At 43.3% G+C, this 27410-nt stretch overlaps 1 protein-coding gene across 13 annotated transcripts in view; it reads left to right on the forward strand.

Annotated features, from left to right (window-relative positions):
- The first annotated feature begins 15211 nt into the window (after nucleotides 1-15211).
- NCOR2 (nuclear receptor corepressor 2) overlaps nucleotides 15212-27410 on the forward strand; it is an 844184-nt gene continuing 831985 nt past the window's right edge. For 10 of the 13 annotated variants that reach the window (XM_033955736.1, XM_033955745.1, XM_033955746.1 and 7 more), the window contains exon 1: nucleotides 15212-15502. The gene's annotated coding sequence lies outside the window, so the exon portion shown is untranslated. The remainder of the gene's footprint in view (nucleotides 15503-27410) is intronic. The other 3 variants (XM_033955737.1, XM_033955744.1, XM_033955748.1) reach the window with 1 other exon arrangement.

Genomic DNA, 27410 nt, shown 5'->3' on the forward strand with positions numbered 1-27410 from the left:
GAGTTTGGCGCTGAACTCTTAAATTGCTTAATTTTTTTTATTAGCTGAAAACCAGCATGTTCAATTACCACACTGATTAAGCCAATTAAAAAAATTAACTTTGACGCGGATCTTCGAATTTTGGCATTGCCAGGCAGTCATGATTAGGGCACCTAGTGGAGCCTAAATAGGGTACTGTTTATAGAATGTGGCCATGAGCACCTAATTTTCTGCGCCATTTATAGAATTTTCCCATAGTAATATCTACATGTCTCTCAGACATGTAGATATTACGGTTCATAGTCAGTCGCGTGCGAGACACCAGCGCGCCGACAATCGAGCGCTGACAATTCGGCACAAGAAAGAAGCACGCCATGGGAAAACTTAGTTTTAAAGAGCTCCAAACTGGGATGTGAGTGGGGAACTCCTCCACTTTACTGCATAGTGTTCGCACTGCTGTTGGGGGGTGGGGTTTGGAACCCTCCATTATAGAGAAAATGGAACTTTTTCTGATTTTTCAAAATTTCTCAGCACTACAGATCCCCACCATTTGCCTGGCTTTCTCCAGCCAAAACTGAATATCGGCGTTGAGCAGATAAGGTGAAACCAAGTACTGCGAATTCTCCCAATGCCATTTCATTTTTCTCCTGTTAAATTTTGTGCCTGTGCAAAATTTAACTAGTCAGTGTGGGAGGGGCGAGAAGGAAGGAAGGGGAATGACTGAAGGGGGAATTCCACCCACCAAGAGCCACACAGTTAATTGGCCATTGGCCATATCTTTTGAATGAATCTCAGACTGCATTGCTTTTGGTACTTTGTAGGCAGCAAGTTTCAAAGTCATTTTTCTGGCTGAAAATGTCTGTCTTCTCTCATGCTAACAGTATGTATAAGTTGCATGGTGTTCATGCTTTTATCCAGATTAAGCAGAGGTGTTCCCAAGGGTGTGTTTAAGTTGTGAGAAAAGAGTGCATGTAGCTGACATTTTCTAAAGTAAAAGCTCTTCGCCCCCCCTACCCTCCTTTTCCCCCATATTGCCTGTAGAAATGGCAGGCACAAAGAGCTGGCACTTCAAGCTAGTTAAATTGAAATTTAACTACAGAATAGGCATGGTGAGTAACAATACCTAGAGCTGATGAAAGGGTATTAAGCACACTGGGGGAATCTTCAACTGTGCTCCCCCTAATTAACTTTCCCGAGGTTTTGACAGCTACACTCAGCACTCATGAACATCCCAACATATCCCTTCCAGAATGATCCTGTGGAAGTATACTATCAGCCATTGCACTTTTAGTATTAAACTTTGCATCATATATATATACCATATTCTCTCTAGTAATTGCCCCTTCAAGGCTGGAAACCCCTTTAATTTGAGTCTAACATGCAACTTAGTTTCTCCAGTAATCACCCATCTCCCAAAATTAGTGTTAACCTGCCATTACTTGCCTCCACTCACAGATCTCTCCATATTAGGGCTCCTGATGTAGCACATTAATAACGTGATTAACATGCTAAATATTTAACATTTTTTTAAAAAAAATTTGCCGTAATTGTGATTAACGCGATTACCTGGTCTCCTGCTACTGTGTTGACCCACTGCTTCTTTGGATCTGAAAAAATGGCTGTGGCATCAGCTTTAGCATGCTGCTGCAGGTTCTGCCTGACACAGGAAGTTACATCAAACTCTGATGCAATTTCCTGTTTCTGGGGTCAAACAGAGCCAGTAGCAGCATCCAAACACAGATGCTAACACTGCAGCCATTTTTAGAACAGGAGAAGCAGCGGGTTTAAATGTTTGGGGGGGGATGGGAGGGTTGCTTTCTTATTGTTACACGTCTGGAAAGCAGCAGCCCCCCATCCCTCCTTCCACTCCTAGAGACTCATTTTGCTCTGCACAAACTCACCCTAACGCCTGCTTGAAGCTGTCAGTAGGTTTTGGGCAGGGGGTTTTGTATGCTATTTTGAGCATTGGAGGGAATCGCTAATGGCATTTACATCACAGTTTAATACTAAGGAGCTCGTTTGCATTGCATAGAACCTTTGGTCGCTGTTTCCTTGGACGATAAAAGCATGTGCAAGCTAAACTGGCTAAAACTGTCAAAATGAAACACTGAATATCTGGTTGGCTTTGAGCATCGGGCCCTAGAGTGGTGTAGATTTTATTCCTAGAGACTTAACAAGAGAGCTGACCCTAATTACTCCATAAAATGAAAACCAACCAAAGCAAAAGACTTGTGGAGAGTTGATGTCCAAGATGAAGACTTTATTGGAACAAATTAATAATCCACATAAAAATGTCTAGGACCTGATACACTGGAAACATTTGGACCCAACACGGTCTGTGTTTTGACACTATTGTCTTCCTCAGGGGTCCCTGTAGGTCCTATGAGCAGGCTTGTGGATTATATACTAAAAGCAAACAAAAGACCTCAGCGTTGATGAGAGGCACTGCTTATGCTATGTTCTTATGTTTGCTTTTAGTATATAATCCATAAGCCTGCTCATAGGACCTACAGCAGTGGTCTCAAACTCGCGGCCCGCCAGGTCCTATTTTGAGGCCCTCGGTATGTTTATCATAATCACAAAAGTAAAATAAAACCGTTTCTTGATCATATGTCTCTTTAGCTATAAATGACATAGGAGCACTTCTAATGTTGATGCTGTTCTTATATTATAAAACTCAATAAAATTTCTGAACTAAAAAAAAAAAAAAAAAGACTTAGCCAAAAGGAAAGATTTATAAACTATATAGTGTTTTACCTCATGCAAAATTGTCATTTCTTTAAGACATTAACTATTTTTTGGAGGCCCTCCATGTACCTTCAAATCCAAAATGTGGAGTTTGAGACCACTGACCTACAGGGACCCCTGAGGAAGACAATAGTGTCAAAATACAAACTGTGTTGGGTCCAAATGTTTCCAGTGTATCAGGTCCTAGACATTATAAATTTGTTTCAATAAAGTCTTCATCTTGGACATCAATTCTCCACATTCCTAGAGACTTATGGTAACAGAAGCAACGTTCGGAAAGAATGGAGATCTGGATTCATAGATATAATTAAAGTTGGCTACCGCAGGATTTGCGGTCTCTAGAGGAATTCATGTCATATCACAACAAGTCGAAAAGTGATTTTAATTTTGAGGCAGCAACAACAGGTTCTAACTTGTGTTGGATTCTGTTATGCTGATTAATTACAATGTAGTAATCAGGTTTGAGAGCTCTGGAAGTCTCTAGGCACTAACAAACCCAGCACTTTGCTGAGCTCAGTTTCCCATTTTATTATTGGACTTTTCTGCCTCTCTGAAATTAATATAGAATTGTGCGTAGGCGCATATTTGGCATATACAAACGTGTACAAATATATTTGCTCCAGAATCTGGAGTCCAGACTATCTCTACTTCATGAAGTAGGCAAAGGCCTGGCTCTTCACCCAAGTCTTTAATACATATGGTGCCCACAAAAAACACTCCTTGATTTTAAATGGTTACAAAATCAAAACTTATTGGAATGTTTATAAACAAGATGACAGCAAATTCAAGTCCCAAAAAGCACGGTTAGCAAGATCTTACACAATTGTTTGCACTTTCGCTCTTATAAGCTGCAATTGGTGTCGAAGTTCCAACCTTCAGACAATGCAGCGTGACAAAATGACCAGGTGGCCCCCGAGATCACCGGCTATTACTGTGCGACTTTTTCCTTTGGGGGTACGTGAAAGACAAGAGTGTACGTACCTCCACTCCCCACAACTATGGATGATCTGCAGGAACGCAACACTGAAGCTATAAACGCGATCACGCCGGATATGCTTCGGAGAGTCTGGCCAGAGCTCGATTATCGCATCGATGTTTGCCGAGTAACAGGTGGGGCGCCCATCGAGTGTACATATTCAACAGATACGACATGAAACTGTGAGTTGATGAAACTGTAGCCTCAAAGGTGAAAGAATATTCCAATAAATTTTGGTTCTGTAATCATTTAAAATCAAGGAGTGCTTTTGCGGGCACCCTGCATACTCATTCTGCACCAGGACTAGCTTGCTACACACACTTTAACTAAATCAGTTCCTTATATCTTGTTTAACTTGCCTTGAGTTTGGCCTCCCATCTGTTTATCCCAATGGACTCTGTACTACTCATCTTGTTCCCATCTAATATCTGCACTTGACCCCTTGGCTATATAATAAGCTGTATTGTTGAAAAGTACTAGTGTTTTTTTTTGTTCTTTATTTATCCCCCGCCCTTATCCAGGGTGAGGTACACACTTACATACAAAATATAACGCATTGTTCCCGCTAAGCTGCGCTGGCGTGCGCTGGCGCACAAAATATTAGGTCGCAGCGCACAAGTTTCTCGTCACAGCGCAGGACCGGCAAGATTGACTCATTTGAACTTCTGCAAGATCAGCATCGGAAGCGTGCGCTGGGCCGGAGAGATCTTGGGGAGCCTCCGACAGTGGCTTTCTCCCCTCTCTGCAGCTCTCCTTTACTTCCCAGCGCAGCGATTCACGAAGGCAGCCTCGGGGCTTTTGCTGAGTCGCGGCTGCCTCTGATGATGCAACTTCCCCTTTCCTCAGAGGCGGCGCGACACAACAAAGGACCCGAGGCTGCCTTCGTGAATCGCTGCGCTGGGAAGTAAGAAGAGCTGCTGGGAGGGGAGAAAACCACTATCAGTCTGGGAAGCTGCTGGGCAGGGGAAAAAAGGGACAGCTGCTACTGGAAAGGGAGAAGGAGAGATGCTTCTGGGAGGGGAGGAGGGAAAGGAATCTGGGAAGCTGCTGGGCCAGGAAAAAAAAGGGACAGCTGCTACTGGAGAGGGAGAAGGAGAAGGAGAGATGCATCTGGGAGGGGAGGAGGGAAAGGAATCTGGGAAGCTGCTGGGCCAGGAAAAAAAAGGACAGCTGCTACTGGAGAGGGAGAAGAAGGAGAGATGCTTCTGGGAGGGGAGGAGGGAAAGGAATCTGGGAAGCTGCTGGGCAAGGAAAAAAAAAGGGACAGCTGCTACTGGAGAGGGAGACGGAGAGATGCTGCTGGGAGGGGAGGAAGGGAAGAGAGTTACTGCTGGACAGGAGGCTGGGAGAAAGAAAGAAAGGGGGCAGGCAGGGAAACAGAAGGAAAGAAGAGAAACAGAAAAAAAGAAAGAAAGGTCAGGGAGAGAGGAAGAAAAAGTTGGGGGAGGGAATGAGGTGTGGAGGAGAGAAAGCATACAGGCTGATAGAAGGGAAGAAAGATTGGATGCACAGTCAGAAGAAGAAAGTGCAACCAGAAATCACCAGACAAGGTAGGAAAAATGATTTTATTTTAAATTTAGCAAAGTGGAGGCAGTATTACCACAGTTTTCAAAGGAATTTGCCCAAATAACTTAATAGTTAACTGGGTAAATTCCCAGAGATGAAAACTTCCCTTCACTTACTATGCACAGTTCTGAATTTATATCTGCTGTCTATATTTTACAATATGGTCCCCTTTTACTAAACCGCAATAGTGGTTTTTAGCGCAGGGAGCCTATGAGCGTCAAGAGCAGTGCTGGGCATTCAGCGCAGCTCCCTGCGCTAAAAACTGCTATTGTGGTTTAATAAAAAGGATGGAGGGTATATTTGTCTATTTTTGTATGCTATAAAAACCAAATACAGAGAGAGACTGAGAGCTGTTGACGAAGAGCTACGTGTGTGTCTTTCTTCCATTCCAGCCAGAATATCAGCTTTGTGTTCAGCCAAACAGGCCCAGGTTTCGCACTGAATAAAGTATTTTATAATTTTTATAATTTTTATTTCATAATAAAGTAATTATAAAATACTTTCTTTGTGTTTATTTGATTCCTATTCAAGAGAATTACTTTATATATAGTCAATATAGGCAGAGAGTTACATTTTTTAACATTTTCTAATGGTGGTGTGCCTCGTGATTTTTTTCATGAAACAAGTGTGCCTTTGCCCAAAAAAGGTTGAAAAACACTGGTCTAGAAATTGAAAGCATCAAACGTATTGTCTTCTGGACTGTTTTTAATTTACAGTTTACACATATGGATGTAACAGACATAACTACATTTGTTGTAAAACATTTATTAAGATATCATTTCATCCCTACAATTTCTGTGTTCTTAAAAATATTATTTAACGTTATTTAATTTAGCGTGTAGGCCTAAAATTCCTTTGAATACCTCGTCCTCATGTATCAGCAACTTTGACAACATATTTATTTGGCTCATAACTTGCTGGCGCCCGATATTTTTAGCTCACAGTGAAAAAAGTTTGCTCACAACACCCGCCCGCTTAGAGGGAACACTGCCCTATGTTATTTGACTATTCTGATGTGTGCTTATTAGGTGTTTCATATGTATTATGCTGACATTGTATTATATCTCTCATTTGAATTTCAGTGCTGTTAATAACTACTTTTTAAACTATTTAATGGCAGTCCTAGTATTAAGTTTCAGTTTGCTGATTTTTGAGTTTTACCTCATTCATTGTATTTCTGTTAACAAAATTGTAAGTTTTATGTTAAATTTGTTCTTGCTGGACGTGACCTTGGGTGAACCTCTTCATAAAGGCGGGTAATAAATTCCAATAAATAAATATGCCGGTATCCAAATGATTTATGTGTATATTTGGCCCCTACATGTGGGGTAACTCTTTTGTAGAATTACCTCATTAAAGGGTAGATCGCCTAAAGTTAGTCACTGGGATGATGTGAATTCTATACAGTTACCATTATTGAATACTAGTGTAAATCTACGGTTATGTGTCCAACCTTAGACACGAGCACCTATGCAGCTCAACAGCTGGTGTAAATGCTTGAGCCTAAATGTATTAAGTTGATCAGGCCAAAGAAGTCTTGCTGGCAGCTCAATACTCAATGTGTAATTATGAACAGCACAGCTGCACCTTACAAGCAGCACAGCTGCCGTCTTCATGCAGGGTATAATCTTCAGAAGCCTCACATGAGCCACGCTGCCCATTGTTTGTAAAGGTGCTGTTCATAATTACACATTTAGCAATGAGCTCTTGTACAAAGTTTGAACCTAAATGTAGGCCCGTCCCACCCATATCCCTCCCAGGTCCACGCCCCTTTGCAGTTGCACATTATAGATTCCGTGCAACAATCTGCAGAAAACCAACTGCTAATGAGTGCCAATGAGCACCAATTAACGCCAATTATAGCCAATAATTGGTCTTTAATGCCAATTAGCAGCTAATTATAGAATTAAGTTCTAAGCATAACTGGCAGTAATTTATAATTTCTGCATACAACTTCAAATGCAAGTTTATGGACTAGAATTAAAAGGATATTGGCTGAATATCGCCGAAGGGCTGAACGCTCACACTCCGTCCTTGTACTCTCCAGGATTGTCCTATAAAAATTTTAAGCGTTATCTGCTACAAATTGGCAGACAGGGCGCGTTTCCGTATAGCAGTGACAGTTATATAGATAAGTTAAGTACTTTTGAGTACAAACCCGTTAGTATCTTTCAGAAAGGATGAAACACGGTGTCATCCTCATCATATCTAGGGGAACATTTCATCTCTGTAGTACTGGGAATGATACTATGTAAAAACAAGTGAAGCCCACAGTGAAATCAATTTACAAAGGTCACAGATCTTTCATTTGTATATTGTTTTTCTCATGAGCAATGCCCTGTGTGGGCTTTGTTATTTATCTAGTGATAGTAACCACGTCGTTATGATTCCAGGACACATGCTCTTCTCTGCAAATATTGTAATGCAGATTTCCTCTTGGGAAATCAGTGGAAAATCACGACACACTTCAAGAAAGAAAAATGAGGCTGAAAGAGCCCCCACCAACTTATCAGTTCCTTCCCGCTTAATTAGAAAGAAGTAAATCCTTTTAGGCAGAGTAAAGATGCATGAAAGGACCTTGAGGAGCCCTTTAGTTTTCCAGGGACTGATGTTCAAAAGCCGTGCGCAGGTAGGCAAAAAAAAAAATAACGCTGAGATGCTTGAAGCAAATGATATTTAGATTTTATGCCCGGTGAAATTGCAGCTAATGGGGGAGGTGTGGGCAGGGGGCAGGAGGAATGCACCTGACACATGTGCACAAAGGTTTTGCAGTAAGCGCAGTTCTTGTGCACATGCCCAGACAAAAATGGAAGTGTTAGCACATATTGGTGCTTATTCTCCAGCACCAAAATATGAGTGGCGTAGCTACAGGTAAGCCTGGTTGGGCCTGTATAGCACCACACTGCCCCCTCCCAGCATCTGCCCTCCCTGGAAAAGCAGAGACTTAGAGGAGACATGATAGAAACCTTCAAGATCATGAAGGCATAGAAAAATAGACAGGGACAGATTTTTCAAATTAAGGGGATCAATAAGTACAAGGGGGCACTCAGAGAAATTGAAAGGGGAGAGGTTTAGAACAAACGCCAGGAAGTTCTTTTTCACACAGAGGGTGGTGGATACATGGAACGCGCTACCAGAGGATGTGATAAATAGGAGCACGCTACAGGGGTTCAAAGAAGCTTTGGATAGGTACTTGGAAGACAAAGGGATTGAAGGGTACAGATAAGAGTAAAGGTAGATTATAGGGATGGGATTAGAGGTAAGTTACAAAATTAATCAGGGACCACTGTTCAGGCACTAGGCCTGATGGGCCGCCGCGGGAGCGGACCGCTGAGCAAGATGGACCTCTGGTCTGACTCAGCGGGGGCAACTTCTTATGTTCTTATGTTCTATCTCCGAACCCTGTCTCTCCCTGGTGTTCCTGCAGTGATTCAGTATTACTACCAGTGCTACCCCCAAGCTTAACCTCTGCTGTGTCCTGACCTTGCTTATGTCACTTCCTGTTTTCTGACCGGCGGGATTCAGCAGAAGGAAGTCTGGGGAGGCCGGCACCAGCAGCAAAAATTAATCACTGCTGGCATTGGAGACATCTGTTAGGTAGGAACACCAGGGAGGGACGGGTTTGGAAACAGGAGGGCAGATGCCAGGAGGCAGTGGAGTTGAGAGGAGGAGAGATGCTTGATGTGGGGGTAGGTGAAGAAACCTGTATTTTTTTCATATCTCCATGGGAGAGTGGTTGAAGGGTCCATCCAAAATATTGAGTCTGGCTACACCACTGAGACGAACAGGTGCAGGTGCTTTTACTTTCAGTTTCACTCGGACATATTTGTTCCTTCTTGTCTGCCTTTAAAACCTGCAGGAGTCTCCTTCCACTTGTGAAAGAAGACAAACTGGCAGTTCAGTGTGGAAAAACTGTCAAGAAATCTCCTCATATCTTCTCTTCAATGCTGCTCCTGACCTGGCAAAATCTTTTCAGCATTAGAGGCCATCATTTCCTTCTGTGCATTGCAGCGCTTCCATCTGAGCACTGTGAAGGAATAATTACTTACTGACCTCATTAACAGCTGTTTCAATACATTTCAATACAATTTGCAGCCATCTGTACCAGGCACATTAACACCTGCACTTGAATCCCCTGAGCATTCAGAGCACAATCATATGCAAGCAAACCCAGCATTAAGCATATGTTTACACTCACAGTAACTTTGGGCATCGGCCCATGGTTAGGTGCCAAATCTACAAACCATCATTTCTTAGGTAAGACAACCACCACCGAATCATCATGGACTAGTCTAACACATAGTCCATTTCTCTCTCTCTCTGAAATTTCACAATAAGATCCAGTCTGAGCACAGTGAAAAACCTGCAGTTCACACAAAAATTATTTCCATGAAGGTATTCTGTGGTTGCTATAGACCAAGGAATCTCAACCCAGTCTTTAGGACACACTCAGCCAGTCAGATACCCACAATGAATATGCATGAGAGAAATTTCTATACAATGGAGGCAGTGCATGCAAATTTATCCTATCTTAAGGGTAGTAGATGCGTGGGATAGTTTCCTGGTAGAGGTGGTGGTGAAGACAAAGACTGTGTCTGCTTCTCGGAGATCAAAAACCGGATGTCCATTAACAAATTGCAACCGAATGCCTCCAAAATGGAACTCCTTTGGATCCACAAAGGGAGCAGTGCACCCGCCCCAGCCCCTCTCTACTCTGGGAATCAACGACCATAATGCAAAGGACCATGCGCGCAGCTTAGGGATACTCCTTGACCTCAATCTATCGCTTTCCAACCATGTCTCTCAGGTGGTCTCTTCTTCATTCTACTACCTATGACAACTCCGGAAAATAAGGAACTATTTCTCGGAATCTGACTTCGCCCAACTTCTCTACACCTTCGCCATCTCCTGCATGGACTACTGCAATGCGCTATTCGATGGTCTCACAGCAAAGAATAGACATCATCTCCAACGTGTACATAACACAGCAATCAGACTTCTAAAGAACCTTCATACTCATGACCCTGTCTCTCAGGCTCTATCATCAGCCCACTGGCTACCCATAACCAAATGCTGTGTCTTTAAGGGTTTGATGCTAGCATACAAATCTTTGCATAACATGGTGCCCTTCAACTACAGAATGCCAGACGACAATCCTACTCCCATTTCTTACCAAACTACTGTCCCCACAGATCAGATCCCTCGAAGGACTTCTGAACTTCAGGAAAACAATAAAAACTTACCTCTTCACCTAATACCTTGCCTATTGCCTATTTGATTGAGATTCTCTGTATGTGTTGAGTTAGGATGAACACATTGTATTGTAAGTATAGGAAATTGTAATCTGTTTTGACTGTATATTATCCTGTACGTTAATGCATAAGACTTACAAGAGAGAAGGCGGAAACAAGTGATTTTCACAAAGGTGTCTTTTTCTTTTCTAAATACATATAGAAACAATTAAAATGAACACTTCCATATCTGGACACCAGAAACTTCTCAATTTCCAAAAACTAAAATTTATCTCAACTCCAGTGAGTTCAGTCTTAGTTGGCTGTGAAAATGTGGAAGCTCGCATTGAATAAAGTAGTTTTAGCATCATGCTTTCTGAGTTAAAACAAAATCTGAGGGAAAGAAATGTAAATCTCAGGAGATCTAATTAATCCTGGTAACCTTTTCCTCTGCTTCTTTGTCATTTTTCAATAATCAATCCACATCTAATGAATGAGATTTTTTATTTTTCAGAGGGTGGTTTAATATTCACAATTTGTTAAAAGAGTTTTGGGTCCCCAGTGGGGTCAGAATGATGGCAGGACGACAGCCCTCCCTCTATTTTAAAGGCTTTCAGAGCTGGCGCTAGTGATTCCACTTTGCATCTTTCATAGTAGACTAATCTGGGATTACAGAAGTGATAACTTCACATAAAATGAAATGTCGCTATTTCAGAAAAGCAAAGGTGGTCGAAGACGTCACAGCCTGCACACTTCCCCAAAATTTGTTTTCAACCTCAACAGCAATCTGTCAGATGAAAAAATATCCCAAAAACTCAGTTAAGAGGCATGATAATTATTCATTGTTAATGGTTTAGTACGTTAATAGGACAGTCAGATAAATATTTAGCTCCCTGGAAATGAAGCAATCACAGCATGGATAGGTAAACTGGAAAAATCATTTTATTCTTTTTGTGAATCAAATGATGGTCACAGCACAAAAGTAATTTACGAGGATCATTTCATAAATAATGCACACTATTTTTTTTTAAATTTACATGTTTTATTTTATTTTTTCAAGTATTTATTTACAATCCTTCAATATAGTCTCCCTGCTTTGCAATAACCGAGTGGAAGCTTCATTATTCATTCCAAGACACTGTTTTGTTCAGTTGTCGAATGGCTCGGATACTGGCGGAAGAAAGCTCTTCCAGAAATGCAAAACGATGTCCACGCATAGGTTGTTTCAACTTTGGAAAAAGATCGAAGTCTGGTGGACTCATGTCTGGACTGTAGGGAGCATGAGGTAACACCTCCCACCTGTATTCGTGTAGTTTTTCAATGAAGAGTGGAGAGTTCCATCTTCCCCACGACCAAAAATTGTTTGATGAGCTCAATCAAAAGTCAAACAAATGATGATTTTTGCTTATTACCATGAAGGCATCATCATCACAACGTTCCATGTGGAAGAAGTGTCACAGCAGTGTATTATTGTGATTTTTTTTTGCAAAAAATGCACAGAAAAATGCACAAAACCCGACCTCAGTTGCTCTTGGCTGGGCCACTCATTCTTCACGACAACGCTCGCACGCAAGCACATAGGGAATGTCATCATTGAAAAACTACACGAATACGGCTGGGAGGTGTTACCTCATGCTCCCTACAGTCCAGACATGAGACCAACAGACTGTAGTATTTTGAAAGTAATCCTATGTCAAATGGGTAGCCAGTGAGCTTTTCTGAGGAGTGGTGTTACATGGTCGAATTTTATAGTGTTAAAAATTATTTTTATAGCAGTGTTGACCTGTAACCTCCTGATCTCCTTTTGAGTGATGTCCTGATAGAGTGAATTACAGTAATCTGAAATTGAAATTACTACAGAATGGCCATGGGACAGGGGCAGGGTGGATTCCAAACTCTAAGAGCTGGGATAACACCCTCCCCCCCTTTTACACAACCGTAGCGCATTTTTTAGCGCCTGCCACAATGGCAGAATTCCTATGAGCGCTGGAGCTGTTACCGCTACGGCTGGCGCTAAAAACCGTGCTATGGTTTTGTAAAAGGGGGGGAGGGGGTATTAATTTTAAAACCCTTGCAACCCCTTCTTGCTGCGCCACCCTGCATCCTTACACCTGTATAATGCACAGGGTAAAGACGTTCTGCCAGCCCACCGGGTTTTCAAAGGGAAGCATTGTTGTTTCCATTTAAAAAATTGGTTTGCAGACTCCTGGGTGCCAGTACTGTGGAATCACTGAAAGCTACAATGCCCATCTATAACAGCACTTAGGCCCTCTTTTACTAAGGTGCGCTAAGCGTTTTAACACGCTTTTAGCGTGCGCTAAATCAACACGCGCGCTAACGCGTCCATAGGATAACATTTACCGCGCACTAAAAAGCACAGCACATCTCAGTAAAAGAGGGGGTTAAATTCCAATATTATATATTTAAAAAAAAAAAATCAAATCCAAGTCCTTTACCGCTGACTTTTCTTTAGTGCTGGTTGGATGACTGCAAAAGTAAAAATACACTTAATGTCTTTTACAAAAAAATTCATGAAAATGAGAATCTTTTTCTAAAATACACTTCAACAGATTATTTTGTATGAATAAGGGCTAGATTCACTAAGCCCACCGATCGTATCCCGATCAGTTTGCGACCCTGACCCGATTCACTAACCTTCCTCCTGATCCGACCCACCCACCTTTTGCAAGACGTCCTAGATGGAACTTTGATGTTTTTGCCTAGACCTGTTTTAAAAGTGTCTAAGTGCCAAAAAGGGACCCAAACTATCCAGATGATCACTGGAGGGATTAGTGATCCCCCCCACACACTCCTCCAGTGGTCACTGACCCCCTCCTACTCCTTAAATTTTTAAATAAAACAGTACATACCTGTCTGTAGAACAATAGCACCTGGTATGAGAAATCCTGGTAGAGCATCACACAGGTGTCTAGTGGATGGGCTAGTAAACCATAGAGAGGAGGACCCAGGCCCATAAGGCACTCTAACCACAACATCTACCATAGAGAGGAGGACCCAGGCCCATAAGGCACTCTAACCACAACATCTATGGTGTTAATTATGAGCCCTTCAAAACCCTAGTATACTGCCATATAGCTACCATCTGTAGTCATAAGGGCTATTGGGGTGGTAGACAGGTGGGTATAGTAGGTTATGGGGGGAGATTTGGAGGGCTCAGTATAAATGATATGGGGTTTATGGTGAGATGTACATCTGGCACACTTTATGTGATGTTCACAGTAGTGCCTCTAAGGTGCCCCACTGTTCTGTTAGCATGTCTATGTGACCAGTCCGGTTCATAGACCATTGCGCGCGGACAACTGAGCGTAAGACAAGTGAGCGCTAGTCAATTGAGCGCGAGGACAACTGAGCGCGAAGACAAGCTAGCGCAAGACAATTGAGCGCAAATTATTTTCTGTAATGTGCACGAGCGGGACAAATGAGCGCAAGACAAGTGCGCGTAATTGACCTGTCACCGACCAGTCCATTACAACGCTGACCCCTTCCATGTCTAAATGGTGCTGATTTGGATGTTTCTAACTTTCGCAGTTTTGTGGCCAAAAATAGCTAATAACTTTAGACGTCCTGGCACTCTAGATGTTTTGGTGGCCGAGATGTCCTGTTCAAAAATGGGCATTTCGCCACTCCCGAATTTGAACGTTTAGCGCAGTGTCTCGCAAACTTCTGGAAACAGTGCGCCATGGCTGGAGGGCATCCAGAAATGCGCGGACATTGACGCAATTACATTACATTACATTAGTGATTTCTATTCCACCAATACCTTGCGGTTCAACATCACGTCAACATCTGCGCATGCATCAAGGCCCTCCAGATGGGGTCCTGAGCTGTCAGTGTGTGTGGGAGGGGGGGGGGGCTGCAAGAGGAGAGGTGCTGGTGAGGGGAAGAGGTGCCGGTGTCGGCTGACTGCCTACAGAACGTGCCTCTCGCAGTGAGAGGCACGTCCTGTAGGCATTCAGCCGGTGCCTCTCCTCCACGCTGGCATTTTGCTGCGGCGCCCAGTTTGCGATACACCGGTTTAGCGGGAAACATCCAAATATAGACTTAGACCAGGGATCTCAAAGTCCCTCCTTGAGGGCCGCAATCCAGTCGGGTTTTCAGGATTTCCCCAGTGAATATGCATTGAAAGCAGTGCATGCACATAGATCTCATGCATATTCATTGGGGAAATCCTGAAAACCCGACTGGATTGCGGCCCTCAAGGAGGGACTTTGAAACCCCTGACTTAGACGTTCTATCAAAAATGCCCTTCTCTGCCAGTTTGCCCCTAATTTGTTATAAAAGACAAATAGGCTCCTATCCTCTTTTCAAACGTAGGTAAAACAGGAGCCTGTGTACTTTCCATCCAGTAGATTGTAGTAGTAGCAACTGCAGTGAGAGTTTTTTTTTTTTTTTTTTTGGGGGGGGGGAGGGTGCGGTGGAGTTCCTTCCCCCCACCACCCCCAAATGCCACGCGCAGCTCTCAGGGCTCGCAAACTCTGCTGGCTGGGCGGCGGCGGTCCCTTTAAGAAGCCCGGCCAGCGCTGTGAAAGCGGATTTGTTTGGTGTAAGTCTTGCTGGGAGCTGGATCCGTGCCATCAATCTCTTTCAGAATCACAGAGGAGCAAAGCAAAGACGGGGAGGGGGGGGGGTGGGGGAGGGAGAGAGGGGGAAAAGCGAAGCATGAGCACCAACTTGTTCATTTGCAGAGAGGCTCAGAGAGGAGAGACAGACATCTTTGGAAAGGAGAACTGAGAAAAAAAACCCCCAGGGGTGGAACCCGACTCCTGTCTCCGGATTACAGACTAGGCAGCACCGTTGCACCGTTCGGGACCAGCCATCAGTCGGGCACCGCTGCCGGGAGGGGGGGGGGGGGACCGTTTGGAGATATCGTTTGGCTTTTCTGCACTTGCTTTGCTGTCCTCTCTCTGCACTTTCCGGGTTCGCCAATGTTGGCTTCAGATGAAAAATCAGCCCCGATGGGAAGAGAGCTTCTTTTTTAGAGGTAAGGTGGCCCCTTCCCCCCCCCCCTCCCCCGACTGTTTGTCGATCAATGCTGTCGTGTCTTCTGTATTGGAGGGGCTGCTGCTGGGTTTGCATTTCTGTCTTGGTCTGGAAGGATCTGTTGTATTGGGTAAGGAAGGGGATGCATGGTTGTAATTTTTTTTTTTTTTTTTTTTGAGGGGGGGGGGGGAATTAAGAGAGATGTTAAGCCGCTTCAGCGGACCCACCAGGGGACGGAAAATAAAAGCGATCGGGGCTCATCCTGTCTAGACTGAAGTCTTCAAAAACTAGATCCCTGGGTGTGATTTCCAGGATCAGCTGCTCTGCTGTCTGCCCAACTCTTGCTATGAACCAGAAAGTCCTGCTTTGCTAGCAGTCAGGCCCTCCGTGTCCTCAATTTCAAATCATTTTGCCATTTTTTTTTTCTTTGACTTTGTGTGTCAAGGTCCGGTGTAATGTGTGATTGAAGGGAAGAGAGGGGGGGGGGGGCTCCAGGGGACTGTTACAGTTCTAGCAGGGGGCAGCCCTGCATGACGAGAGACTTGGCACTGACATGAGTTGGAACTCGTCCACAGCAGTATCCGCCAGCCATGGCAGAGCCACCGCTCTCCTGCCTCCACACGGGCCTACTGAGAAGGTGGCACTGTGCTGAATGTGTGGGCAGGGGAGAAATACATGCATGCTACTGATTAGGCATTTCGCTCATGTGATCTTACACCCCGCACACATGAAATCTCACATAGCTCTCATGCTATATCACATGCATGGACTCTTGCACGCTGCATATTATGTATCAGTTGCATGTGGAATTTCACACCCTACACGGTCCATATTGCTCACTCGAGAGATCTCACATACTATGCGTTCTGCATTGCATGCACGTTGAATGGTGTAGGTTCCATATGTGCACAAGGAATCTCATGCACAGAGGTCTACAATCACTATTCAATATCACATAGACATGGAATCGCATATGCCACAGATTCTGCATTGCACGCATAGAATTTTCTCATAGGCTCATATGACATGCATTCCGTGTGGCATATACACAAGAGTCTCAGATGTCGCACAGATGTGCCAAAGTGTGGTATCACAGACATTGAATCGTGTTCATTGTGCATGCTTTATTTAATGCGTTCTGTGTTACATGCGCATATTCACAGACACAAAATATTGCATGTCACGGATTCTGGAGATGGAATTACACACACAAGCTTGCATGCCATGCATGCAGAATCACATGGAATCTCCTGCAGGAAGTCTTGCAAGCCACACATTTTTGTATCGCACACGTGGAATCTCCATTGATAGGCAGCATATAAGTAACAAATAAATTTTGGAACTTGGAACACAGAATTACATGTTGGATGTTTCTCATTCCATATCATGGAAATAGCCATATACAATCTGACAGTACACAAAGCCACACTCAAGAAAACATGCTGTCTTACATGCCCTTGGATACAGACATGCAAAAAAGGTGGGCACGTGTTATCTGAGAGGACGTTTTTAAAGACTTGATTGGAATGAAGGACATCATTCTAGGAAAAATGCCCTAGAAACACATTGCGTTTAATATATATATTTTTTTCTAGGACAAAATGAAAAAAAAAAAGTGGGTTGATATTCAAAAGCATTTATCCGGAAGTAGCACCTGCTACCCAGATAAATTTAGCTGAGAAAGATATTAATTATCTGGATGGTACTGCTGAATATCTTTACACTCTATGGTCCTGATTCTATAAACACTACCTAACTAACCCCCCTTTACAAAACTGCGCAAGAGGTTTTTAGCGCCGGCTGGTGTGCTGAATACGCTGCTCCGACGGTCATAGGAACTCTATGACCATTGGGGCAGAGCATTCAGCGTTCTGGCTGGCGCTAAAAACCTCTTGCGCGGTTTTGTAAAATGGGGGGGAGTAATTTTTTTAATTGGCTTAATCAGTGATAATTGAAAGTGCTATTAAAAGCTAATAAAAAATTATTTTAAAATATTAATTTGCCGGTAGGTGCCTACCACTTTGGGGTAGGCGTCTACGTCGAGGTACCCATTGGCACCTACACGGTAAGTAGGTGTGGTTAGGGGTGAATTCAGAGTGGAGTTTGGGTGGGGATTGACTTACCCCCTCTTTTGCTAAGGTGCGCTAACCGATTAGCGCGCGCTAATCAGATTAGCATGCGTTAAACGCTAACACGTCCTTAGACTAACATGCACACATTAACATTTAGTGTGTGCTAATCAGTTAGCGCACCTTAGTAAAAAAGGGTGACGGGACAAAAGCGCGCTGGACAAACAGGCGCCGACAAATTGAAGCGGCCAATTGGGCGCAAGACATCAGCGCGCCGCACAAAAACCTTATTTTAAAGGGCTCCGACGGGGGTGTGTGTGGGGGAACCCCCCCCCCACTTTACTAAATACTGTTCGTGCTGCCAACATATAATAGAGAAAAAGTTAAGTTTCCTCTATAATGGGGGGGTTACAAACCCCCAACACTACCCCCAACGGCAGCGCCAACAGTATTTAGTAAACTGGGGGGTTCCCCCCCCACACCCACCCCGTCGGAGCCCTTTAAAATAAGGTTTTTGTGCGGCGCACTGATGTCTTGCGCTCAATTGTCCGCTCCAATTTGTCAGCGCCCATTTGTCAAGTGCGCTTATGACTGTGAACCGTAAAAAAGGGCCTTAGACACACTTATTTAGGCCAAGAAAACCATGGCCTAAATGGCAGTGTGCCTAAGGACTGAGGGCTAGATTCTCAGAACTTAAGGTTGCCTTTAACGGCGGATTATCACGTCTTACCGTGGTCTTTTCTGAGCTTCCTAGCAGTCTCTGATTCTGCCATGCAAATGGGCTCATCAGTATTTAAACGAGAACTCTGGTGGATTCCTCAACATCGCTGAGTGATTCTCCATGCGCAGTCAGCTTTGGGCGAACAAAAATCAGCGATTGGTCCGGGGGGTGCCGGTACCGTGCCAACATTGTGAAAAGCGCATCTCTGGCATGTGTTTTGACTGTGGCAAATGAGACAAAATAAAAATTACATGAGTCACATAAATTATAGCCTTTTTGGAGGTGGTGGGGGTTGAACAAAAACACACTTCTTGAGCGCGTGTATTATAGCCGTGTCTTATGTGTTTCTGGTTGTGGTTCATAATAAAATTTGACATTAAAAACAAATTACAAGATTCACTTGAATTATAGCAGTTTTTCATTTCAAATATTTTAACTGAAAATTTTAAACAAGTCTTTGTATTTGCGACACGAGCACCCAACGACTCAAGTAAGGCACGCATGTGATACGTGTGCATATGGCACACATTTACGCCTCTTTCGTGGTGTTTTGTGCGCATGTGCTGATCACTATCACCAGCGACTCATCTCATGTAAATTTAGTGAACCTTCGCTACTCTCTGTCAACCTCATTTGTATGCGTGTTGTTTTTTATTTTTTAGAATGACTCCCCTTTTTGAAATCTCTACAGTAACAGCTGCGACAGAGGCCCATCATTTTTTACCGCAAAGTTTTGAGAATCTAGCCCTCAATGCCTATTGACATCTAAGAATGTTTAGGCGCGATTCTATAATTGATATAGAAGTTGATTGACAACTGCGTCAGATGGCGCCTAGGAGTTAGACGCTGTTTATAGACTCAGGGCTTGTGGCACTATCTAGAAGTCTACCGTGGAAGTCTATAAAGAAATTTAGCGCCACTATCTGGATAGTGCCGGAGTGGTCTGGGGGTGGAGTTGAAGCAGAGACTAAAGTTACCAAGGTAGCGTCAATTTTCCCTTCAGCTACCTAGAGAACGCTGTGGATAACTTCATGTAAAAGTGCTGTCCTAAATGTATCCGGACAAGCTGACTGAATAGTGACTGCATTTGCTGCTGTCGAATACCGTGTTATTTAATTATTCAGTGTCAGCTGCTATCTGGATATTGCCAGTTATTTTTGCCCTGAAAGAAAAGTGCATAAGCCATTTTTAAGATGGACTTGGGAAAATACAGTGCTTATTTCTAGGACAAGCAGCATAAAATTTGTTTTACTCTTTGGGACCTTGCCAGTTACTTGGACCTGGGATGGCCACTGTTGGAAATAGGATACTGGGCTTGATGGACCTTTGGTCTATCCCAGTAGGGCAATTCGTATGTTCTTATCTGAGCCAAAGACAATCAAGCCATTGTGACACTAATGAGGTTGGCTCTTAGGCATTGGTGGAATTAGGCATTATGACATCACAATCTCTGCTCTGGAATGTTGCTACTATTTGGGTTTTTGCCAGGTACTTGGGACCTGGGTCGGCCACTGTTGGAAACAGGATACTGGGCTTGATGGACTTGAGGTCTTCCCTAGTATGGCAACTCTTATATTCTTATTTAATGTTCTTATATTCACAAAAAGAAACCCAAACCTTTGAGCACTGCTGGCTGAACACTGGGGTGAAGAGGGAGAGAATTGTTTTATAAACCAAAATGAGAGCTGCTGTCTCCAAAGGGTGGCATGCTTAGCCACCCTGCACGCAAATAGGCTGGTAGAACTTTGTTAATCTCTTTCCTTAGTTGCTGAGGGCTCAAAGGCATCAGTTGTAAGATGTGCATAAGAAAGGATCCGTTAAAAAGCGAGGGTATGTTTTGACAACAGTGGGAAATGGATTAGTATCTTAAATGCTATTTAAAGTAGAAAAGTAAAAAAGTTGTGGAACTCGGTTGTGCAGCGGAGCGGAAGGTGCTTATCTGTTTTGCTTTCATTTATCTTTCCCCAAGCTGGGGTTGGGTGACTTGAGGCTTGAGTGATGTGTACGAGTCTGACAGGTACTTTACCCTTTTGTGGTATGGAAGAAGCACACGGGCTCTTTACTGCTCTAATCCTGGATTGCTCCCAGCAGCCGAACTACTCATCTCAGCTGTCCGATTTTGAAATGCATCCTCGGGACTTGGTTTGGTATATTTTGTTAATTTTTGTGCCACATGTTTGCTGTGAGTGACAAAAGAAAGCTACTCTCGTAGCATTTATCGCTGTAATTGTGTAAAATAATCAGAATTTTACTTAAGCTGATGGACAAATGGTCATTTGTGTCGAGGATAAAATGCTTTTTTGTAATTTGTCGGGGATCGGCTATGAAATTTGTCTGCTGAGCTGCATTTCCAGAATTTGCCTCCTCGGCCCTTCTGACATCATCAGGGAAGAGGAATTTCAGCTGAACCCTGGAATGAGGAGGAGGAGTAGCCTAGTGGGGAGTGGGGGAGTGACCTACTGGTTAGGGCTGCAGCCTCTGCACCCTGAGGTTGCAGGTTCAAGCCCAGCACTGTCCTAGTGACCCTGGGCAAATCACTTAACATTCCATTGTCCCAGGAACATTAGTCCGATTGTGAGCCTACCAGAACAGATAAGGAGAAATACTTGAGTATTTATACATAAGCAGTGTATAAATACTAAAATAAACTATGCATATGAGTTATTAGAATAATGGCATGTATATGCATATGTACCATAAGTGCATAAATGCTTAACGTTGCCATCTAATTGCTATTTTGTAAGTACACCCATATCTTATATAGCACATATTTTGCAAGTCAGTTTATACTTGAGTGGAGTCTGGCGCCTAAAAAATTGGCACTGATCAGAACGGTGCTTAGCGTTATTCTATAAAAGGCATGTGCCATATCTAGAATCACGCTTAGCGTTTATATTTGTGACTAACATTTAGGCCCACTCATTTAGGCCAATGAAAACCAGGCCTAAATACCGGCGCCTAAATTTTGCGTGGATTGGGCGTATTTTTATAAAAGTGCGCCTAACTTTTAGGAATGCCCACGATCTACCTATGCTGCTCCCCTTTTGAGATACGCATACTAGAATTTACACGCACCACTTTATAGAATGTGCTTACAAAGTTGTACACATAACCTTGAATTAGTGCTAATTAGCATCAGTTATTAGGTGTTAAATTGCCAATTATTGGTACGGATTATCTTGTTAAATTAAGTTGCATGTGCAAATCTGTGCTGTGCAACCTGGGTCACGCTGTACAGAATCCGGACCTATGTGTGTATCGCTGGCATTTGGGTGCGAGCTTTTACTCAAGCAATATTGCAAAAAATGAAAAAGTAAGCTAGTAATTACCATAAGTTCCTAACAAAAGTCCCTAGCTAACAAACAATGCATGCCATGAGTTTGTATTTTTTGAAAAGGAAAAAAGGATCTAAGATATCCAAAGCAATGACCCAACAGGTGTCAACTGGTAATACTTGGATGATGTTATCTATCATGGATCCTTAAAAACATGAAGAAATTTGATCATGTCACCCCCTTGCTAAAAAGCGCGCACTGGCTGCCAATCCTACACCGAATCATATATAAAATAGCTATTCTCTTCTTCAAGTCCCAAAATACTAAAGAACCTGCCTTCATTCACGAGCTACTTTTTCCACATGATTCTTCAAGTGTCCTAAGATCCTCCTCTCAACATCTCCTTCATATACCGCCCTTGAAAATCATTAGTACGTGTTGGGCCTCTTCATTTGCTATTACGGCCCCCACAGTATGGAACTTCTTACCGCCTCATATTGGGCTGAACAAAATTTAGATAAATTTAAGGGAAATCTAAAATGCTTCCTCTTCCAAGATGCATACGATTGTTGAATAGGTTTAGCGACCGCCTGGGTTGTTTAATAATCTGATCTCTCTAGCCTCCATACCCTCTATGTCTTCTTTACTTTAAAATTGTAGTTCTCCCCACTTTCCTTTCGTTTTTATGTTTGTGAAGTATTGTCTAGTCGATACTTATCTGTTCAATGTTTCCCCCTTTTTTTTTTTGTAAAACGTGTGGAGGGGCATAATCGAAAGGGACGTCTAAGTCTGATTTCGTCTAAGTCACAAGTCGTCCAAAATAAATAACAGCCTAGGACACATTTTCGAAAAATACATCCCAAATTTTTTTTGTTTCAAAAATCGTCTAACTATACGTCCTGCCGATCTGATCGTCCAAGTCGCTAAATTGTCCATCTTTATACCACATTTTCGTCCAACTTTTTGTCCAAGTCCAAAATGCTTAGAACAAGCCCTGTTGGACGTGGGAAGGGTCTGCAAAGTGATGGACTGAACACCCAGACATGCCACCTAAATAGTGGGGTACCTTACAGGGCACTGCTGTGAACTTCACAAAAAGGGTGCCATGTCTTCTCCTCACTACAGCTCCCTTATAGGTCATGGTGAGCCCCCCAAACCACCTCTAGAATCCCCTAGACCCACTTATCTACCACCCTAATAGCCCTTATGGCTACAGGAGCCACTTATATGTCAGTAAAAAAGGGTTTTGGGGGTGTATAGGGGAGTGCACATATTTAAGTATCAATGCAGTGATTACAGGGGCTTATGGGCATGAGTCTTCCTCTCCATGAGTCTCTAACCCACCCCCAAGACGACTTAAGCTGTCTCTGTGTTGGACGACTAAGCTTTCCTATGCCAGGTGGCCAGGTGATGATGGTCTGGAGGCTGAATTTTAAAGGTGTGATTAATATTTTTATAGGGGTGGGGGGGGGTCGGTGATCAGTGGGGTAGTGTGTGGGGGTCTGTATTATGTGTTTGTAGTGCTTATCTGGTGACTTTAGGTGGTTTTTTGTGACTTAGACCATATTTTAAATGGTCTAAGTCACAATGTCCAAGTTCTGTCAATTCTGGGCTGTATAACTTTCGGTTATACATGCTGTACGACTAAGTCTAAGCTGGCCCACATCCCGTCCAACTCCCGTCCTTGACACTTCTCCCAAAACGTCCCGTTTAGCTTTGGTAGTTCAGTGGCACTATGAAGGCCTATGTCATTTAGAAAAATGTCCAAACCCGTTTTTAGTATCGGCACTTGGACGTATTTGAGAAATGTTTGTCCAAGTGCCGACTTAGGCCGGTTTTTGGACGTTTTTCTCTTTCGATTATGAGCCCCATAGAATTTATGATTAGCGTTTTAGCAAAAATTTAATAAACTTGAAACTTAAAAACCTTTATTATTTATTTTATTTTCTTCTTTATCTAATTTTAATTTTAATATCTTGTATGCAACTTCTTGGTATAGATATCTGAGGTCCTTTTTTTCCTTTTCAAAAAACTCATGAAATGCATTGTTTGTTACCTAGGTTCTTTTGGTGCGAGCTTTTACACCAGTTCTGTGCTGGCATATAATAATAATCATCAAAAACTGTATTTTTGTATATCACCATACCAATGAGTTCTAGGCGGTTCACATCAAGAGAAGCCGAGCAGTCAGCAAATCATATAAATACGTGGAGGGGCATAATCAAAAGAAACGTCTAAGTCCGTTTTGGGCCTAAGTTGCAAGTCACCCAAAGTCAGACATGGAAAAAGGTCCATTTTCGAAAAATACGTCCAACATTTTTTTTTTTTCAAAAATCATCCAACTGTACATCCAGCTGTCTGATCGTCCAGACCGCTAAGTGGTCCATCTTTATACCCCATTTTCGTCCAAAAATTCGTCCAAGTTACAAACGCCTAGAAAAAGACCTTGGGAGGGGCCAGAAAATTGATGGACTGGACCCCCAGACATGGCACCAGAGTAGTGGGGTACCTTATAGGGCACTGCTGTGAACTTCACAAAAAGGGTCCCACATAAACATCTCACTACAACTCCCTTATAGGTCATGGTGAGCCCCCCCAAAACACCCCCAGAATCTACTAGACCCACCTATCTACCACCCCAATAGCCCTTATGGCTGCAGGAGCCACTTATATGGCTTTACAAAAGGGTTAGGGGTTTTTTTGGGGGGTGCACATTTTTCACCATGAATGCAATGATTAGAGTGGTTTATGGGCCTGGGTCCTCCTCTCCATGGTTCACTAACCCACCCCCAAGACCACTTAAGCCACCTCTGTGCAGCTTTCCTAGGCTTTCCTATGCCAGGCTGCCAGGTGCTGATGTTCTAGAAGCAGATATGTAAAGTTGTTATTACGATTTTTATGGGAGTGGGGGTCAGTGATCACTGAGGCAGTGTGTGGGGATCTGTACTTTGTGTCTGCAGTGCTTATCTGGTCACTTTGGATACCTTCTGTGGACTTAGACCTGGTTTCAGATGGCCTAAGTCACAACGTCCAGGTTCCGTCTAGGCCAGGGATCTCAAAGTCCCTCCTTGAGGGCCGCAATCCAGTCGGGTTTTCAGGATTTCCCCAATGAATATGCATTGAAAGCAGTGCATGCAAATAGATCTCATGCATATTCATTGGGGAAATTCTGAAAACCCGACTGGATTCCGGCCCTCAAGGAGGGACTTTGAAACCTCTGGTCTAGGCAGTGTTGTAAAACTTTCGGTTATACATGCAGTACGATTAAGTCTAGGACGGCCCACGGCCCGCCCAAATCCCACCCTTGACACTCCTCCTGACACGCCCCTTTTAGCTCTGGTTGTTCAGCAGCACTGTGAAGGCCTAGGTCATTTTTAAATACCTCTAAAACCTGGTTCGATTATCGGCACTTGGACAACTTGTCTCATTGATCGTCCAAGTGCCGATTTAGGCCGGTTTTTAGACATTTTTCTGTTTCGATTATGAGCCCCCTAGCATATACATATCATAAATACAGTACTGAACGATCACATAGCTTATCCAGTCTGCCCATTTGTATGTATTTTATTTATTAAAATTTATAGCTCGCCTTTGTCCAAGGCAGATAACAACAAAACCTATGTAATAATAAAAACAAACAACAAATAAATGTATACAGCCATAAGCAATCCAGCAATGCAGTTAGAAAATAAGGAAAGCTTCATGATTGGTCAAATGGATAAATGTAAACGCAGTCGAGCTTTAAAGAATCTCACATTGTCCAATTTCCTGATGTCCAGCAGAAGTTATTCGATTCAGTTAAGCCAATAACTGACAAGATCCACTTCCTTGTGTGGTCCAAGCGTATTTGCTTATTAGAAGGAAGAAGTTGACAAGCATTCACCAAGGGCTCCTTTTACAAAGGTGCGTTAGGGCCTTAACGCGCGGAATAGCGTGCGCTAATCCGGTGCGTGCGCTAAAATCGCTAGCGCACCTTTGTAAAAGGAGCCCCAAATGTAGGGTTTACAAGGAGACATAAAAATAAATAGCATTTAGCATATACAGTCGACTCCGCTTAATTGCATGCCCTTCGGACCAGGTCTCCACGTGCGTTTAAACGGAGTGTGCACTTAATAGGAGTGGGGGTGGGGTAGGGGGAGGCTGTAGTTAAGCTGGCTCAGTTTAAATATGGCGCGTGGGCCGCTGGAGCCTAAACTACAGGAAAGCTATGCCCTGCAGCTTGAGTGGAAGCGGAGCACTCACTTTCCCAGCTATCCCGACGCTCACTTTTCCAGCTGTCCCAGCGCTTAAGCTGCTGTGTGAAGCCTAGCCGTTCCCAGTCAGCACGTGATTGCATTTAACCGGAGTGAACGTAACGTGAAAGAATAGAGGTTGGATCTATGACATCACTGCGCATAAGCGGCTTGCGTGCTTATCCGAAGTGCAAATATCCGGAGTTTACTTCCATTGATTTTAATGTAAAAAAAAACCCCAGGACCGTGGTGGTAGGGGGCGGATAACCGAAGCGTGCGTTTAACCGACGTGCACTTAGGTGGAGTCGACTGTATTCAGGTGGCATCTGGTGTAAAGCTGAGTATGTCAACAAGAGCAGTTGATACTGGATTTGAAAAAGTTCTGGTGACCGTCTCAACTTTTGCAAATACCAAGACACATGATCGCCTTTATGCAGCCCTTCTTCTCCTCTAGACACCCTCTGTACTTGTCCCGAGCTTTCCTGAAATCGGACGCAAATTTCGGTTCCACTGCTTCTACCAGGAGGCCATTCCAGGAGCTCATCACCACCCTTTCCGTGAAGAAGTATTTCCTCCGCTTACTCCCAAGTCCGATCCCTTTTCACCTTCATCCTAGGCCCCTCATTCCAGAGCTTCCTTTCAGTTGAAAGACTCGCCTCCTGTGCGTTTATGTTTTGGAGATATTTAATGTCTCTATCATATCAAGTTTGTTTCGGTCTTTATTTACCGCTTTTACGAGCAAAGCGGTTTACATTTAATACAAAGTATTAAAGACGGGAAGAAATTCACAATAACAATACAGACGTAACAAGATACATAAGGGCGGATGGGGACGATACATTGCTTAAAATAAAAGAAAGGGGAGGCGAAATCCAAAAGGAGTAGAGGGAATCTTTAATGCTAGACCTAATGTCAGAGAATTTTGAATAAGGAGAACTAGGTATGGATTTCAAAAGCATCTCTGAAAATAAATGTTTTGAGATTAGATTTAAAGTTGCTGAGGCTCTTTTCTTGTCTCAGGGTCAGTGGTAGGGCATTCCACAATTTGGGTGCGGTTACTGAAAAGATTGTTTAACGTGTTGTATCATAAAACAATTGACGAACCGAAGGAACTGCAAGCAGATATTGTGAGGAAGAGCGTAGTGCCTGATGCGAATCATAGGGGATCGGCAATCTGTCTATGAATGAGGGAATATGTTTCGATTGGACTTTGAAAGCAAGAAGTGTTTTAGAAGTAATCATATGGCAGATAAGGCTCAAAATCCAAACCATCAGAATTTATCTGTGGATAATTTGGACATACCATATATACTCGAATATAAGTCGATCCAAATATAAGTTGAGACCCCCTTCCCCCCAAAAGGAGGAAAAATGGTTGACTTGAATATAAGTCGGGCGGCTTAATATTCAAGTGTCCTGCCCTGTCAGGCTCTGCACCCAGCACCCTTCCTTCCTTCCCCTGTCAGACTCTGCACTCTCCCTCCCAGGCTCTGTCCTCTGTCCCCCCCTCCCTTCCCTAAATTCATACCTCTACCGATCCCTGGAGGAGGTGCAGCAGGTAGTTGCAAGCTTTCCGAACTCCTGTCCTGCTGCTAACTGGCTGCGCAGATAC

The sequence above is a fragment of the Geotrypetes seraphini genome, chromosome 8 (genome assembly GCF_902459505.1).
Source record: "Geotrypetes seraphini chromosome 8, aGeoSer1.1, whole genome shotgun sequence".
Classification (NCBI taxonomy): domain Eukaryota; kingdom Metazoa; phylum Chordata; class Amphibia; order Gymnophiona; family Dermophiidae; genus Geotrypetes; species Geotrypetes seraphini.